At 44.7% G+C, this 17051-nt stretch overlaps 1 long non-coding RNA gene across 1 annotated transcript in view; it reads right to left on the bottom strand.

Moving 5' to 3' along the window:
* Window positions 1-17051, bottom strand: part of LOC146796251 (uncharacterized) — a 107507-nt gene that overhangs the window by 17678 nt on the left and 72778 nt on the right. The window contains exon 3 of the long non-coding RNA XR_014969911.1: window positions 14950-15063. This is a non-coding gene — a long non-coding RNA (uncharacterized LOC146796251). The remainder of the gene's footprint in view (window positions 1-14949; window positions 15064-17051) is intronic.

The following is a 17051-nucleotide window of genomic DNA, read 5'->3' as shown; positions in this document are numbered from 1 at the left end:
AAGTTTGCAGGAAAGAGAGTGTGGTAAATTTAAATTACCTAGACTTAATTTATGCGGTAAAGATCAATAAGAATAACTCAGTAAAAATAAGAGGCAGAATCCGTGGTATTTGAGGTTTTTAAAAGGGGATTTATTCCTTACAAAGGAATTGGTTCGAACCAGGCAATCGGATTCCGTCACCACGAAGGTTCGGGAAGGGATAGAGCAATACTTTATTGACAGGTTGTCATATATATAGTCAATGCATTACAGTAAAGGCAAATGCAGGAGGCGTAACAGCTGAGAAGAGAGATAAGAATACACATACGTAATGAAAAAGGCGTTACAATAGGCGTGTACTTAGAAACGTCATTATGAGGATGTCACAGGTGGGTGGATCCATAAGAGAATCCTGCAAAGTCAGCAGAAATACATGGCAGAGATGCGCGCACGGCAGCATGACGTGTGATTGACGTGTAACTGGAGGGTGAAGGGGACTTGACATTTAGCCCTACATGAGGAGACAGAAGTCTGGGATGTCAGAACAACCTAATCCCAAATCGTATCTAATATCTTGTGTTTAAAGAACTGTATTATCTGGAAGGAAAGGTCTCTCAGGCAGAGGCTATCCTATACTGACTTCTAGTGCGTGTATAAGCGTCTACGTGTCTACATGAGATGCGAGGGGGCATGGGCCTATCATGGTAACAGGAGCTATGAGTTACTTGCACGGAGACAGTAAGGCCGGGCCCTTTGCTCTGTAGCTGGGAGGATGTTTACCTAAACTACTAGACAGGAATGTATTTCTCGAGGAGCGGAGCAGATAACTTGAAGGCTGAATACAGTCTTGGCAGGCAACAGGCCGGGCCAGGCACCGTTAGCCGCACAGGAAGTAAGACAAAGGTCATGGATACAGATGCAGGTCCAGGCTGGAGCATTCAGAGGCAGAAAGCAGGAAAAGCTCGATGGCAGAATTCAGGGCCTAACTTGCCAGAGCTGAAAAACATGAAAGGTACTCTATATAAAGACGTTGGCAAGGCATACTTAGGAACGGAATATTCGACCCATTCATGGTGGATCTGAAAGAGGACATGTTAACGTTGGACGCACATGTATTTGCGTCTTCATAGCTGGAAGTGGAGGGAACATACATGTACTTGTAGCATGTACATGGAGCCGTTGGGGTCTAAGATAGGGGACACAATTGATCATAAAAATTCATATTTCCTCATTCCCTCCTTGTCCCCTAAATGAAGTAGGAATGACGGGAAGCTCTAAATGTAGACTTGCCTTGATCACTGAATTCGATCACAGTAGTACATTTACTATGACCCAAGTGTACTGAACCATTCTTTCTTACACATAATTCACCTTTGACTGGTAATACGGACATAGCAGGCAAGACTGGTGCAGCTTCGGATTCAACATTCAGAATCATGAGGTTAAGTGTAAAATTACCTAATCCATATACTTCATTTTCTAGATCAGTTCCTGTCCTTTTGGGAAGTCCCTCCTTGTTAGGGTAGCAGGCTTTAAGCAAAACTAAGTTCAGGTTTCCCCATACCCAGTTGCTCTGGTAAACTACGGTATTTGAATCTAAAGAATTAATCAAACTAAACCATGCACCACAGGAACCATTGTGTGTGAATGGATATGGAAAGAGGGGCAGAACTCCCTTGTATTTCTGGTAGGGAGGGAGTCGGCCACATATCCAACAATTTGTAGCGTTGTTGGCCTGATGGGAGTGATGTAACATACTAATGAATGTGTTATTGCGCAGCGCAAGTCTGTAGGGCAACTCATGTGGAGGTAATTCGCTAAAAGAGTGTTCGGCAGTAACATCGGAAGCAGAATGTGCACGCTTGAAAATAGGGTAGTATATGTGCAACAGTATACTTGCAGCAATAATCAGAAGATTTAGAAAAAACATAATCAATAATGTCACTATACAGTGGCTATGAAGTGATTTACAATATGCACGTTTCTTGAGCTGTTGCTGTCTATCTCTCTCTCTATTTCGGTCTAGAGGATACATGTCAGAGACTAATTTAACCGATTCACCTAGAAGAGGACTTAAACAATCAAATTGTCTGACTTGCTAGACCTTAGTTTCAGTTTGTATTCTTGGGCAGCAGTTTTCTCGACCAGGGGGAGTTTTGAGTCAGTCTGTGGAGGAGGGTAGGGCTGAGAGTTCAAATCAGAAGGCAGTCCATGAAATTTCTTGATATGGCTCGAATGTAGCCAACCCTTGCGACCCTCAATCTTCACTGCTGTCCTCGTGGTCAGGAGTACTAATTTCGGCGTTTGCCAGCGAGGCTCCAGCGGGCTCCTCCTGTCGAAATTTCTTATGAAAACAAAGTCTCCGGGAACCACTTCATGGGGCTTCACCTCGGTATTGTCGGGAAAGGCTGCAGCTACCTGTGAACGGCAAGATTGTAGTGCAGACATCAAGGAAGCAAGGTAATCTGTCAGCATATTACAATCAACATCAGTGATTTTACGAGGTATAAGCGTCCCCCACATATTTGGTGGCCTACCGAAGACCACCTCGTACGGGGATAGCCCTGTTCGAGAATGTGCTATCATTCTCATGTAAAAGAGCGCAACTGGTAAAGCTACTATCCAGTCGACGCCTTTCTCTCTGCAGATTTTAGAAAGACGTATTTTCAGAGTCTGATTATGACGCTCCACGAGACCTGCTGCCTCGGGATGCCGGACACAGTGGAATTTCCATTGATAGCCTAACAGGAGTGAAATGTGTTTCATTAGCTCGGATGAGAACGGTTGGCCATTATCTGAGTACACGATACGGGGCAAACCATACCGTGGGAAGAATTCACGAACCAGCTGCTTGGCAGTGGTCGGGGCTGTGTAATCTGAGACTGGATATGCTTCTGTCCAACGGGAAAGTGCACATACAACTACGAGGACATATTTGAATCCTCGACAACGTTCCATCTGGATATAATCCATCTGGAGGACTTCAAAAGGGTGATCGGGAGGTTGAAATCCACCTTGCTCTACAGGAACGCCTTTACCTGGGTTGAACTGACAACAAATCATGCAAGTACGCACTTTCTGTTTGGCTGCAGCTCGTAAGTGTTTATTAAACCAAATGTTTTGAATACTGTCTAACATAGCTTTCTCTCCTAGATGCGCTGGACTATGTATTGTGTTAATGATAACTTGAACCATGGAGTCGGGGAGAAACCATGTAGATTTTCCCTTCGTCATCCATCCCTGATCTGTTTGGATCCCTCCTAGTTCAGTCCATTTCTTGATTTCCTCTGGTGTAGCATGTGTCTGTATGTCGATTACATCAAGGGCGGGATCCCTTACTGTCATGCAGTGTGTCGATGTTGGAACTATTGTTTTTGTCAAGTCAGTTGCATGAGTCCGATTCTGTGCTGTTTGCTTAGCTGTTCGGTCTGCTAGGTCGTTACCCTGGGAAATGATATCGGTAATTTTTGTATGGGCCTTGCACTTCATGATGGATATTGAAGTAGGCAGATGTATTGCATCTAACAGAGCTTGAATGAGGGGACCGTGTTGAATGTTGGCACCATGAGAAGTTAAATAACCTCTCTCTCGCCAAAGGACTCCGAAGTCGTGTACAACTCCGAATGCATAACGGGAATCTGTGTATATGTTGACTCTTTTATTTTTGGCTTGAATACAGGCTTGTGTCAGAGCGATGAGCTCTGCTGCTTGAGCTGACAAGGTGTCAATACAATTCGTTTCAATAATTTCGGTGTCTGTCGTGACTGCGTAAGCGGCCACTAACTCTCCTGTACTTGTTCTCATGCATGAACCATCCACATAAAGTGTCAGGTCTGGATCTGGTAATGGAATGTCTGTCAAGTCTTGTCTGGGTTTCGTCGTAATAGTAATGACTTCAATACAATCATGTGCCAATGGGTCTGTTCCACTTAATGGCAAAAGTGTGGCAGGATTTAATGTACTACAGCGTCTGATTTCTATGTGTGGTTGGAACAATGTTAATTCATAACCTGTCAGTCGTGCTATAGTCAAGTGCTGAGTCTGAGTTCGGTTTAAAAGAACTTCCACGGAATGTGGAACTTGCACTATCAATTGATGTCCTAATACTATGGAATCGCTTTGTCTGATCGCTAAAGCTGTCGCTGCGACTGATTTCAGGCACGTAGGCAGAGCCTGGGCTACTGGATCTAATGTGCTAGAAAAGTAAGCACACGGCTTGTGTGAACTTGCTTGTTCCTGAGTGAGTACTGACAAGGCAGTACCTTCGCGTTCTGTAACAAAAAGTGTAAAAGGCTTACTGTAACATGGTGTCGCTAAAACAGGTGCTTGACATAAGGCTTTCTTTAAGTCTTCAAAAGCTTGTGCATGTTCCTGAGTCCAAGGGAGGACAGTCGAAGTCGCTGCCTCCTGGGTTGTCAACTGAATGAGTGGCTTTACTAGAAATGCATATTGGGGAATCCATTGCCTACAGTATGAAATGAGACCTATGAAGGCCCGCACCTCCTTTTGTGTCTTGGGTGGTGGCATGTTTACAATTAACTGGATGCGGTCAGGTGTGAGCTGTCTCCCCCCTTTGGACAGCAAGTGCCCAAGGTACACAACTTGATGAACACAGAATTGCAGCTTCGAAGGGGACACCTTGTGCCCCTTGTCGGCCAGGAAATGTAAAACCGTCAGTGATGCTTTTTCACATTCGGGCTCGCTTCGGGCGGTGATCAGCAGATCATCGACATACTGAAGCAGGGCAGTGTTAACAGGCATGTGGATACTGTCAAGTTGTCTTTTCAGTGCTTGGCTATAGATGCTGGGGCTTTCTGTGAATCCTTGAGGTGCGCGTGCAAATTTGAAGCTTCGTCCATTTAAACAGAATCCGAACAAATATTGGCTTTCCGGATCGATTGGGACGCTAAAGAAGGCGTTCTTGAGGTCAATTACAGTAAAGAACGTTGCTTCTGAATCAATAGCTGTTAATAATGAAGAGATATCTGGAACCACGGGATACTGTGGTACAATGCATTTATTCAATTCGCGCAGATCAATAATTAATCGATAAACGGGGGGTGCTTCTGGATCAGTTCGTTTAAGAAGTGGAATAATAGGAGAATTACATACATTGGAGTCGGTTTCCACAACCACTCCTTGTGCTATGAGCTCGTCAATGATTTGCAGCAAAGCCACTACAGCATCTGGGGGTAACTTGTATTGTCGAATTCGTGGTAATACCACTCCTGTTTTGAGTGTAACTCGATATGGTGTAATATGCATACAACCTACATCAGTGGGGCCTTGTGCCCATAAATGTGCAGGGACATTCTGTAACCGGTGATCCATGTCTTTAAATACATAGTGACCTTTAAAGTCACGCAAAAATAATCGTACCCCTTCTGGGGAACAACATATTACAGCTCCTAGAGCTTTCAATGTCTTTATACCTAACAAGTTTTCTGGGCATGATTTTGTTAGCAATAAATCTGTAGTCCGTGTCAATGGACCAACTGCAAGAGGAAGAGGTTGCGATACTTCGTTAACAATAGGCTTTCCTGAAAATCCAAGGGAAACATTCTGTGAGCCTGAGAGGGGTGCCCCTCGAACCTCGTCGTGACTTATAGTTGTTCTGCTTGCCCCTGTATCAATTAAAAACTTTCTGTCCTTCCCTAATACTTGACTATGTACATAAGGATCCTCTTGATCTACAAGAACCTCAATAAGGGGTAAGCCAACCTCCCTCTCTAGGCTGTTTCATGTGTATCGCTGATAATCGGGATAGTCATTTTGTGCATACTGGTACATCTGTTGTGTCGTGTTTTGTGTTGCGACACTAGGCTGTGGTTGTGGTACCGCTACGGTCTGTTGTGAAGCTGGCATAGGCTGTACATTCTGAGGTTGTCGTTGGATCTGATCCTGTCTAGGTGGACGCGGTCTTTCCTTGGTTTTACCCGTAGAGATATTATGTTTCAGAACTGCACAATCGTTTATATAATGACCTGGCTGTTTACAATAGTTACATGTCCCTTTAACAGGAACCGCTGAATACTGGACTGTGTCGCACCCTTTTTATGACTGTCAGCTGGAACTGACTGGGCGACGAGCATTTTCATTTTCGTGTCTTTCATACGTCTTTGTTCGTGTTCTTGTTCTTCTCTAATTCTATTCTGATGGTACTGTAACATTTGTAACATTTGTGACGGGGTGTTAGCTTGCCAAGAGCTCTCTACTTTCAATAATCTGTTCTTAACCTGGGGCAAGGAATTCTCGACTAATTTTGTTACAAAGAGATGTGGATATGAATCGCTACTTGCTTTCAGGCCGCTATTAATACCAAAACATTTTTCAAATCGGGAATAAAAATCACTAGTGTCTTCATCGGGTTTCTGTTTGCAAGCTGAGATTGCTCCCCAGTCTTCCTTTTTCGTAGTTAATAAACGTGGCAATACTTGTACTAATAATCCTGGTAATGCTTTAGTTTTGTCTCCAAGCCCTAGGCCTGCAGTTCGGGCATTTTCTTCGTTTTCCAATGCTGTCCAATCAATCTTTTGTTCTCCCACCTCCCATTCTTTTTCTTTTAGTTTCTCGTAAATACCGGCAGGCAATAATACTTTTAATATTTTCATAATGTCAGGATAGGTATAATCACCCATGAGTAACATGTCTTTTATTTCACGGTGAAAACCTGCTGGATCTCTGTCATGGCTAGGCACTAACTTTTTCATTTCCAATAGTTCTATTTTAGTTATGGGCGTGTACACAAACACGCGTCTAAAAGTATTATCATCATTTCTAACTGGGTGCACTTCGCGTAAGGGATTCTGTCTGTCTATGTAATACATTTTTCTTTCCATGGAGGGAGCTGGATCAAGCTCTGGGCACAAGAAGGCACTATATCTGTGTCGATATTCTAGAAGTACTTTAATTAGATCGGTACCTAGACCTCTCCATTTATTCATGAGTAGTTCTATCAGTATATCAGGTAGGGGACCAGGATCAGAACGTTGACCCTTATACAATATAAGGAGATGTTGTATCATGTATATACCAGCTAAACGCTGTTCGTCTGGTGAAAGATTCAAAAACGTGTGTGCTAGCGTGTCATCACTATATTTATCAGAACTGTCAGCCCATTGTACTGCTGACCTGGCTAATTCTTGTTCATCCATAGAATCGAGTACATGGTACCCCATTCGTTCTTGAAGTATTTTATCAGTAGCCTGAAATAAATGTTCAGGGGTCTTTGGATTTGACATGGCTGCTTGAAAATTTCTCTTACTTTCTGGACGTATCGGACGTATTGAATTATTAAAGGATCTTCCCTTACCTACATAAGCTATCATTTCTCTAGCTGGTAATTGTAATTGTCCTGTTGTCATTTCTAGTTGTTCCTCCTCCCCCGAGGACTCAGTCTTATCTGCATCTGTTTCTCGTTCAGGTCGTTCTCTGTCACATATTTGTTCTACTGTTTTTCGGATCCTTCGGTACATACTTTCTATACTATTCTGTTTATCATGTTTTCCGTCCGCTATATTCTGACCCCATTTGTTAAGTGCTTTCATTTCTTCCGGGTCTACACCTGGCCTATCTCTGTGTCTTATCAGGCAGTTTATGAAGAAGCGTAACAACAGTTTTTGCGTGTCCACTTTCTGGTATGCCATGGCCTCGCCAATACTTTCGGGACCTTGCCCTGTTTGGACAAAGTGATATATTTTGTCTAGATGATCAATCATTTCTGGTAATATCATTAAATAATTCGCAACTCGTCGTAGACGTACTGATGATAGCATCATTCTGTCGTCTTTACCAGGTACTGGATCATATCTACAATCTGTAAGAGGCTCTTTAAATATGTCATAATTCGCTGTTTGAGGTGTACGTTGGTGTGCTAAATCCCTATAAGTCAATCGACGCGCTGATGGCGGCATGTGAAAACTTCCTGTCGCACCTCCTGAGGTGCTAGGTCCAAAAGGGTTCGTTGGGTGTAAGGTGGGAAGAATAGATGCAGGAAGGAGTGAAGGAACGGGCGGAAGGTTTGCAACGGAAGGAGGAGTATGTTGCTGCGGAAGTGGGGGCAGATTATCTCGGGGTCGAGCGCCGTTAGCAGGTGGTGTGCGTGGCGGCGGAGCATTAACATATTCGGGGGCTACATCGTCTAAATAGGAAGAAAGGAAAATGTCCTTTGCGGTCTTGGGGAGCAATTTAGTCGGAAGCAATGGAGGTGGCAGATCTTTCGGTACTTCCAGGGTGGCCTTAGGTAAACCCTCGGCCAGAAGAGGATACATACCATTCATAAGAGTGTTTCGTTGTCTGTCTACTTGTTCTGCTTTTGCTCGGATACCTTCCTCAATTAATACGTTTTCTCGGGCTTTGTCTGAATCTTCCCTACTTTTCTCTTCTTTTCTGAGTGCTTTCTCTGTGCGTCTATGCGATTCTTTACGCCATAATTCAATGGCATCTTTCTGTGACTGTCTGGCTTTCTTTTTCCATAATGCTTCTTCTACTCTCATGATGCAATCTGCATCCCATGTCCCAGCGGCGGGCCATCTCTGATTCTCTGCTAAATCCTTGGTGTAGTCCACCCACAAATCGAGATATAATACGGCGTCTAGGCCATGTTTATGGTACATAAAGTACCCTGGAGTGTCCCTAGGTGGAATGGGAACGGCTTCCTCGAATATCCCTTTTCTAGTTCTAATCTGTCTTAATTTTGAGAATAACGGCATCTTAAACCTTGCTACTTGACTCTTTTTCGGACTTGAACACAATTAATACAATAAACACAGTAATGAAGATCGAAAATCACTCATACCACGACATTTAAAACATATTAAAACATTTTAAAACGAACAATAATAATTAGAATAAAAACTAGCTAACTGCATAATACTAGATGTACTGCTAAACAGTACAGATACACTGCTAAAACAGTGCAGACCGGATCTGTGTACCCAAACCCGTCTTGACCGGCACAAACCAATGCGCACGTCTAGATGCGTCCCCAGCAACGGTACTCACCGGGAAGCACGGAACGGAACAGAAGGCCTCGGAAACTCTGGTCTGGACTAGACCAGACTGGACTGGACTCGACTCGTGACTTAGTTACTTCGGAACTTCGGAATCTGGTGGGCCTCTGTATACCTCGGATCTTGCTCTCTCAGCTAGGCTCTGGTCGGGATCCTCCGCACTCCTCACCACCTCGTCTGGGTGTTGATCGCAGCCTCAGTCACCTCCGTTGGCCTGAGGGAGGTACAGGAAATCCTGCAGGTACGCGTAGTTGTCCATCCGGCTGTGGCAGGAGACCAGGTCTGCAATGCACCTCCGGCGCGTGGGGTGGGGGAGGAGTCCCTGTTCGGGCGCCAATTATGTGGTAAATTTAAATTACCTAGACTTAATTTATGTGGTAAAGATCAATAAGAATAACTCAGTAAAAATAAGAGGCAGAATCCGTGGTATTTGAGGTTTTTAAAAGGGGATTTATTCCTTACAAAGGAATTGGTTCGAACCAGGCAATCGGATTCCGTCACCACGAAGGTTCGGGAAGGGATAGAGCAATACTTTATTGACAGGTTGTCATATATATAGTCAATGCATTACAGTAAAGGCAAATGCAGGAGGCGTAACAGCTGAGAAGAGAGATAAGAATACACATACGTAATGAAAAAGGCGTTACAATAGGCGTGTACTTAGAAACGTCATTATGAGGATGTCACAGGTGGGTGGATCCATAAGAGAATCCTGCAAAGTCAGCAGAAATACATGGCAGAGATGCGCGCACGGCAGCATGACGTGTGATTGACGTGTAACTGGAGGGTGAAGGGGACTTGACATTTAGCCCTACATGAGGAGACAGAAGTCTGGGATGTCAGAACAACCTAATCCCAAATCGTATCTAATATCTTGTGTTTAAAGAACTGTATTATCTGGAAGGAAAGGTCTCTCAGGCAAAGGCTATCCTATACTGACTTCTAGTGCGTGTATAAGCGTCTACGTGTCTACATGAGATGCGAGGGGGCATGGGCCTATCATGGTAACAGGAGCTATGAGTTACTTGCACGGAGACAGTAAGGCCGGGCCCTTTGCTCTGTAGCTGGGAGGATGTTTACCTAAACTACTAGACAGGAATGTATTTCTCGAGGAGCGGAGCAGATAACTTGAAGGCTGAATACAGTCTTGGCAGGCAACAGGCCGGGCCAGGCACCGGTAGCCGCACAGGAAGTAAGACAAAGGTCATGGATACAGATGCAGGTCCAGGCTGGAGCATTCAGAGGCAGAAAGCAGGAAAAGCTCGATGGCAGAATTCAGGGCCTAACTTGCCAGAGCTGAAAAACATGAAAGGTACTCTATATAAAGACGGTGGCAAGGCATACTTAGGAACGGAATATTCGACCCATTCATGGTGGATCTGAAAGAGGACATGTTAACGTTGGACGCACATGTATTTGCGTCTTCATAGCTGGAAGTGGAGGGAACATACATGTACTTGTAGCATGTACATGGAGCCGTTGGGGTCTAAGATAGGGGACACAATTGATCATAAAAATTCATATTTCCTCAAGAGAGGGCTGGTCAGTATTGGGCCCGTACAATGAGACTAGTGTTATTGGGTGTCTGTCCAGCAGCCACTCCAGTATATTGTCCCTCAGTGTCTACACAAGTGTGTATTACTGCTAGTCGTGTCCATAGGGCAACCTAGATCAACGCACCTCTAGCATAACCAAGTATGTGGTCCCAGCCAATGTGCCTCACCATTGTTTACACATTTAAGTCAGTGATTGTGATGTCAGATGGGTTTCCTGCAAAAGAGCTATTGTTATTTTTATCTTCTCATGTATTTGTACACTAGGTAAAGTTTTATGTACCCTGCTAAGCCCCAGACAGTCCAGGTCAGTAGTAGCGTGGTTGGTGTTTGCGAAACTAAGGACATATTTATTCATAGAGGAGTAATAGCAGTTTCCCTTGTGATAACAACCTTGAACCCATCTTCTTTCGTGAATTGTCCCCTTCAAACAAAATGTCCCACAGATGAGCAGTGATCCCTCCTTTGCATTGTAAATAAAAACAATTAAACATTAACTTTCCCCAATTCCTAGGCCCTGGCAAGTATGCCAACAGGGAGCCAGCCATCAGCACTTATATGCAATAGTATTCAGTCAAAAGTATGAACAATGTTTATAACAGTAATGTAACACAAGTAGGGGTGTTATGCAAGTCTTTCGGACGTATGTGGCCTGCAAATCATGGACTACCATGCATGGTCTTGTAGTGACGTGCAATGTCGGGTGAGTAACCCCACCCCCACCCGAGTACTTACGTGAGTGTTGCTGTGAGCTACCTCCAGAGCCACTCGGAGTATGTCACATTAGATCTTCGGAGGTCTGCGGGGTGACAGGGGGGCCCTGCCCAGCATCTCAGTGAGCTGTGATTCAGTTAGGGATGGCATGTCCCCTTTGGAGTTCCCCGCATCTGAGGTGAAGGGGAACAGGGTGTGGTTCCCTCCTCTAAGTCCCTTATGACCCATGCTTTTTCTCTTGCTGTCTGCTCCTTGGTGGGGCCTTGTGGGGGCCATTTGGCATGCCCTTCACTGTTTCCTGGTTTGCCATGAGGGCAGGGGGCAGGTGGGACCTCTTATGCTGGTGCAATCCTGTGTTGCTCTAGCCAGACCCAAGCCGCTTCTAGGGTTATTTGGAAGATAGTAGTACCCTCGTGTTTAACCTGAAGAGTTGTGGGGAATTGAAGTGCTAACTTCACGTTGTGTTCTCGTAGACATTTCTGCACTCAGAGGAAGGAGGAACTACGTTTCTAAACTTCTAAAGTGTAGTGCGGGTATATCTGCACTTGCCCATTCTACACCATCCATGGGCCTAAAGCCCATGTAGTATGTGATTCCCGTCACAATAGTTGAACAACCTTGCTATCACTGGTCTCAGTGGAGCATCCGGGCAGGGAGAGCCCATGACACTCTGTGGGATCTTTCTCTTGAGAAGAAAGTAGATTGTTTTCCCTTGTAGGATTGTGTGGGTGAGCCAGTTCTCGAGATACAGTTCTATGCATTGGCCTTAGGCACATTCAGGAAGACCCACTATGAGAACATTGTTCCTGCGTGACCTCCCTTCTTGGTCTTTGACCCGCTTTCGAAGATACTTGGCTTCTTCCTGCAGGGTAGTGAGGCACTTGTTGGCGAGGGGACTTTGGATATGACCCTTCCCATGTCAATTCGACCTGTAGGGGGCAGTGATCTGAAAGCGTGCAGCTGAGAAATTCTGTGCCTGAAATCCTAGTAAGGGCGCCCCAGGAGCAACGCAGCAGGTCAAGTCTGGTGTGTAGGTCATGCAACTCGAGTAGTATGAATATTCCCTTTCAAGTGGTTGTAGGCGCCGGAACACCTCCTGTGCCTGAAGGTTATTAGCCTATGTCAGTATATTGCTGTGCCAGAGAGAAAGAGTGTGTGCCCATGAGTGGGGGATGAGATCAGCTCATGTTAATGTCAGGGGTGCAGCTAAAGTCATCTCCCCAATATGACGGGCCGAAGGGGATTGTGTGGGTGAGCCAGTTCTCAAGATACAGTTCTATACATTGGCCTTAGGCACATTCAGGAAGACCCACTATGAGAACATTGTTCCTGCGTGACCTCCCTTCTTGGTCTTTGACCCGCTTTCGAAGTTACTTGGCTTCTTCCTGCAGGGTAGTGAGGCACTTGTTGGCGAGTGACACCATAGGTCTGAGAGCAGCCAAAGTAGGCTCTGAGGTGTTGACCCGCTCTTCTAATTTCCTATGTTTTTCTCAGAGGAGTCCCACCTCGATACACAGATAGTCCAGTTTGGGATCCAGTGTAGATTTGATGTTGAGGACCACCACGAGTAGTTCATCAAACTTGCGGGAGTGGTCTGATTGGATGTCCGATAATGTCTTGTCCAAGTGAGCGATGTCTGCCGGCATCCGGTGCGGACCATAGTTGCCTCAGGCAGGGCCTGGGATATTTCCAGTTTGTTCTTTCCCATCTTTAAGATACCTGGTTGAGGGAGTCCCAAGACGATGGCAACCATGTTTGGGATAATGAGCACAGGAAGGATGTAGAGGGTCATTCGGTCTATCAGCTGCAACGTAGAGGGATGTATGGTCTACGCAGGAGGCCATTTCCGGGGCCGTAGTGGCCTGATATGCCAAACCAAGATCACTTTAGGGGAGGTAAGAAGGCCTGTACCCTTTATCCTGTGCTAAGATGTTCAGAAATAATGCCAATGTTGTATAGTGCTGTGCCCCTTCTGTTTGTACGGGTCCTGTTAGCCCACCCGAGAGCATCCTTAGAAGTGTATCGGCTACGTTCCCTTCATTTCCCCACCTATAGGGGTGATGTGGGATTCCCTCCCTCCTCCCCTGGCAGCCAGCTTGTGGTTCAGAGCACTCTGTGTATGTGGTATTAGGCCCTAGAGGGGTCCGCGACGTTCAACAGGGCACCTGGTTAAGGGTGGGTGGAGAGAACAGTATCGGAAGCCTACCCGATGCAGGTATTGTCAGTCGGGGTCCGTAGTGATGAGTAGGACTCCCCTAACATTGCACTGCCCGTGTCGGGCTGTAGGTGTCTGGTTGCATTGAGGTAAGTGGAGGTTGCTGTGTGGGGCTCCGGTATGTCACGTTGGGCCTGATGCAGAGGAGGGCTAATCCAGCATTCTTGGCAAGGCGGTCTTGTGTCCAGAGGGGGAGGGTCTACGGCCCCACATGGAGGCCACAGTATCTGGGGCCGTGGGTGTGCTGGTCACTGGCCTCCAGTCCAGGAGCGCACGTAGAGAAGCAGGAGAGAGCACTGCCTACAAAGTCTCAGGTAGCTCCCAGCAGCAGATGGGGTGCGATTGGGCCTCCGACAAAATCTCTGCCCTTGTTCTGGCAGTGCAGTTCATTTTTGGCCTGCATGGCCCACTGTCACTGAGCCTCTTCTGCCTCTGCTCCAGCGCCTGCCAGCAGTCAGCCCATGCATCCGTTGGTGTGCGTGGTATTAGCCCAGCCACAGCAAAAGCTCCAGCGCCTGACAGCAGTCAGCCCAGGTATCCGTTGGTGTGCAGGGCATGGGCCCAACCACAGGAAAATATGGTATAGACTCGGGAAGGGGACACCTACCTGTTGATGAAGCATCGGCTGCGAGTGCCAGGTGCAGCCCAGTCCAGAGTCCTGGGGTCCTAAAACCATGCACTGTTTATGACCTCACGTATTACATCACTCACGATTTGTCTGTGATGTCATTTATCACATCACTGATGTCATCTCAAATAATCTCAATGATGACTAAGTCCTGTAATGGCTGCCACAACATTTTCTAAGATATTGCGACCAGCCAATCAGAGCCTTGCAAGGCTCCCACAGGAGAAAGATAACCCAAGGTTAAACAAGTCCACATATACAAATATTTTTAGGACTTATCTCAAAAACGTCTGAACAAATGTACCCCAAGTCACAAAAAGCAGAGATTCTGGACAAGATCTAGCTTCATGACAACGTAATTCAGTTCAGCAGTCTTTGCATCGTGCTTCTTTAAAAAATCTTTGGAAAATGAATGGAGACTTTACGTTTTGGAACCTCCCTTTTTTCTTGGACCTCGCTTCACCCCAAATCCTTCAAAGCACAAACTAGGCAAAAAGATAAACATTTTGGAAAGTTTTGTGGAGATTCGTCAAATGATGCAAAAGTTATTATATAACATAAAAGGCATTTCCTATGGAAAACCATAATTCTATAGAAAATGAATTTTTTGGTTTGCTAACAATTTTGTCACTGTTAGACAAATCTTCATGAAACTTTCTAAAAAAAAGTCCCATCCAACTCACTGCCAAATGCAAAATAAAGAGATGGGGAAGTAAATATTATTTCAACATAGGAACATCTGAAGTACACATGCACAGCTATGAAATTAACAGTTATATGTGAAGTAACATAACACTATTATACTGTGAAAGAAGAATTTAAATGATAAGATAAGACTGATGTGCATACCACATCCTGTACTGCTGGTTCTTCACTATTTTCGCAAGTGAGAAGAGGGGAATCTTCTTTGCCTTTGACAGTTATTTCAGCTGTAGGACCTGGGGTCAATTCTTCCTCAAGTGGCTGAAGGATAAAAGACATAAAACAATTAACAAATGATCAAATACTGAAGTTGTTTTTAAATAGTCCTTTAATACTATCATTAGCAGAATTAAATTTTAATTAATGCAAGTGGGTATCTGAAGAACCTTACAGCGCACAAGGACCATATCATATATATAGGATAAATACACCCTGCTGTACATTCTGAGTCTCGGAGCAGTTTCACACTTTATAGAGGAGTGAGGTTGAAGGCCGATTTCCTTTATAAAGTCATGGAACTCAGACATAACTTTTAATATCATTTTAACACAGGACAAAGGGAATGATATTCCTCATAATGCATGGTCACACCATCACTCTTCCCACAAACCTCTTCAAGGTTTGGGGTCTTGCTCCTTCATAAGGAAGAAATAGCACTACACATCATTTTACTGAAAAAATACTTTATAAAAACGTTATATGGATGTATGAATATATATGAATATGTATATATATATTATCTACTGGCGGTCGCCAGTAGATAGTTATAGTTAGGACCGTGTTTCCATAGGAAATCTCAAAATTCTATTTTGAATAACTTTGGCGCCGGTTGACGAATCCTCGCGAAATTTCAAAACTAATGGGGCGCTCCGCTCAGCTCCTACCCAGAAAGTCTCGGGGTGATTCGTCAAGCGGGGGCCGAGAAAAAAGGGAGGTCCCAAAACGCGTTTTCCCCATGCATTTTTCCATAGGACCTTTAGTCGAAGGTACAGCCCGAACGGCTGAACAGAATTACTTAAAATTTGGCAGAGAAGTAGTCCTCAGGTCAGGGAAGTGCCTTTTGCAGGTTTGGTGTCAATCTGTTCAGTAGTTCCTGAGAAAATAGCATTTAAAAGCATATAAATATCTATAAGCGCGTACCGTGCGCGCACCGTAAGCGTACGGTGCGCGCACGTTAGGGTGCGCGAGCGAAATTCTGATTGGTTGTTATATGTCTGTAAACATTCGAATCGGTCAAAATCAGGAAGTGTCGGCCACCATTTTGTCTGTCACACTGAAAAGGAAAGGAGGAGAACGTGAAAAGGGGGCAGGGTAGGGAGTTTCTGACCCCCTAGTGTTTGTCAGGGGGTCACAGTGGGACCCCGAAGGGCCAAAAAAAAGATTTTAATTTTTTTAAAAAAATTCGCGAGGTGCGCGTACCGTGCGCGCATGGTAACATTTAAAAAAAACAAAAGAATTTAAAAAAGAAGATTAAGTGTTTAGATATTAGGTGGCTCTAAAAAGAGCTGTTGTGTTTATAGAGTGTTTTTTGGTACCTACAAGTAAGTACCGATGCAGAGTCTAAAGTTCAAGAGGAAGACTCTGTTCCCTTCATCATTGAAATGTACACCGTCTCCTCTATAAATGTCTTGCATGTTGTAACGCAAGTTGTTGTGGTATATAGAACCAATACCATAGTCTCTGAGGAAAGCAGAAACAGACTTATTGACGTGCTTTCTTGCTTTGTCAATCTGCGGACAATGTTGGTTGGACCAGTTCCACTTTTGCCTTTGGCATATATTAGAATATACAAAGGCAGTTTGTGGAAAAAGTGACATCAATTGCAGAAAGGTGTCCTTAATAAGCATTTCCAGACCTACCCCAGTTAAAGTGCCTAGGTCATTTCCACCACAGTGCACAATAATAAGGTTAGGCTGTGGGAGATGTAGAAAGGTTTTCACCAAAGGCATTACTTGGTGCCACATTAACCCTCTCTGACCAATCCATTTAATGTCTACATTTGGCAAAGCAAGATCTTCCACAATACCTCTTTTTTCTGCAAACTTTTCACTCCAGAAGACATAGCTGCGACCTATAATCCACACTGTGAACATCTTCCAAGGAGATCTGGATGCACTCAGAAGGTGTCTTTCAGTAGAATGGCAATATGAAAAGAAAGATAGTTGTAAAATGGAGGCGTACATACTTTTTTTAAAATAAAAAGAAATCATTGGCTGTTTCAGACCATTCAACACTAAAAACTAGGCTGT

The sequence above is a fragment of the Triturus cristatus genome, chromosome 10, assembly GCF_964204655.1.
Source record: "Triturus cristatus chromosome 10, aTriCri1.1, whole genome shotgun sequence".
NCBI lineage: Eukaryota > Metazoa > Chordata > Amphibia > Caudata > Salamandridae > Triturus > Triturus cristatus.
Note: the sequence above shows the minus strand (reverse complement) of the source record. Positions and strands in the feature narration are given on the sequence as shown.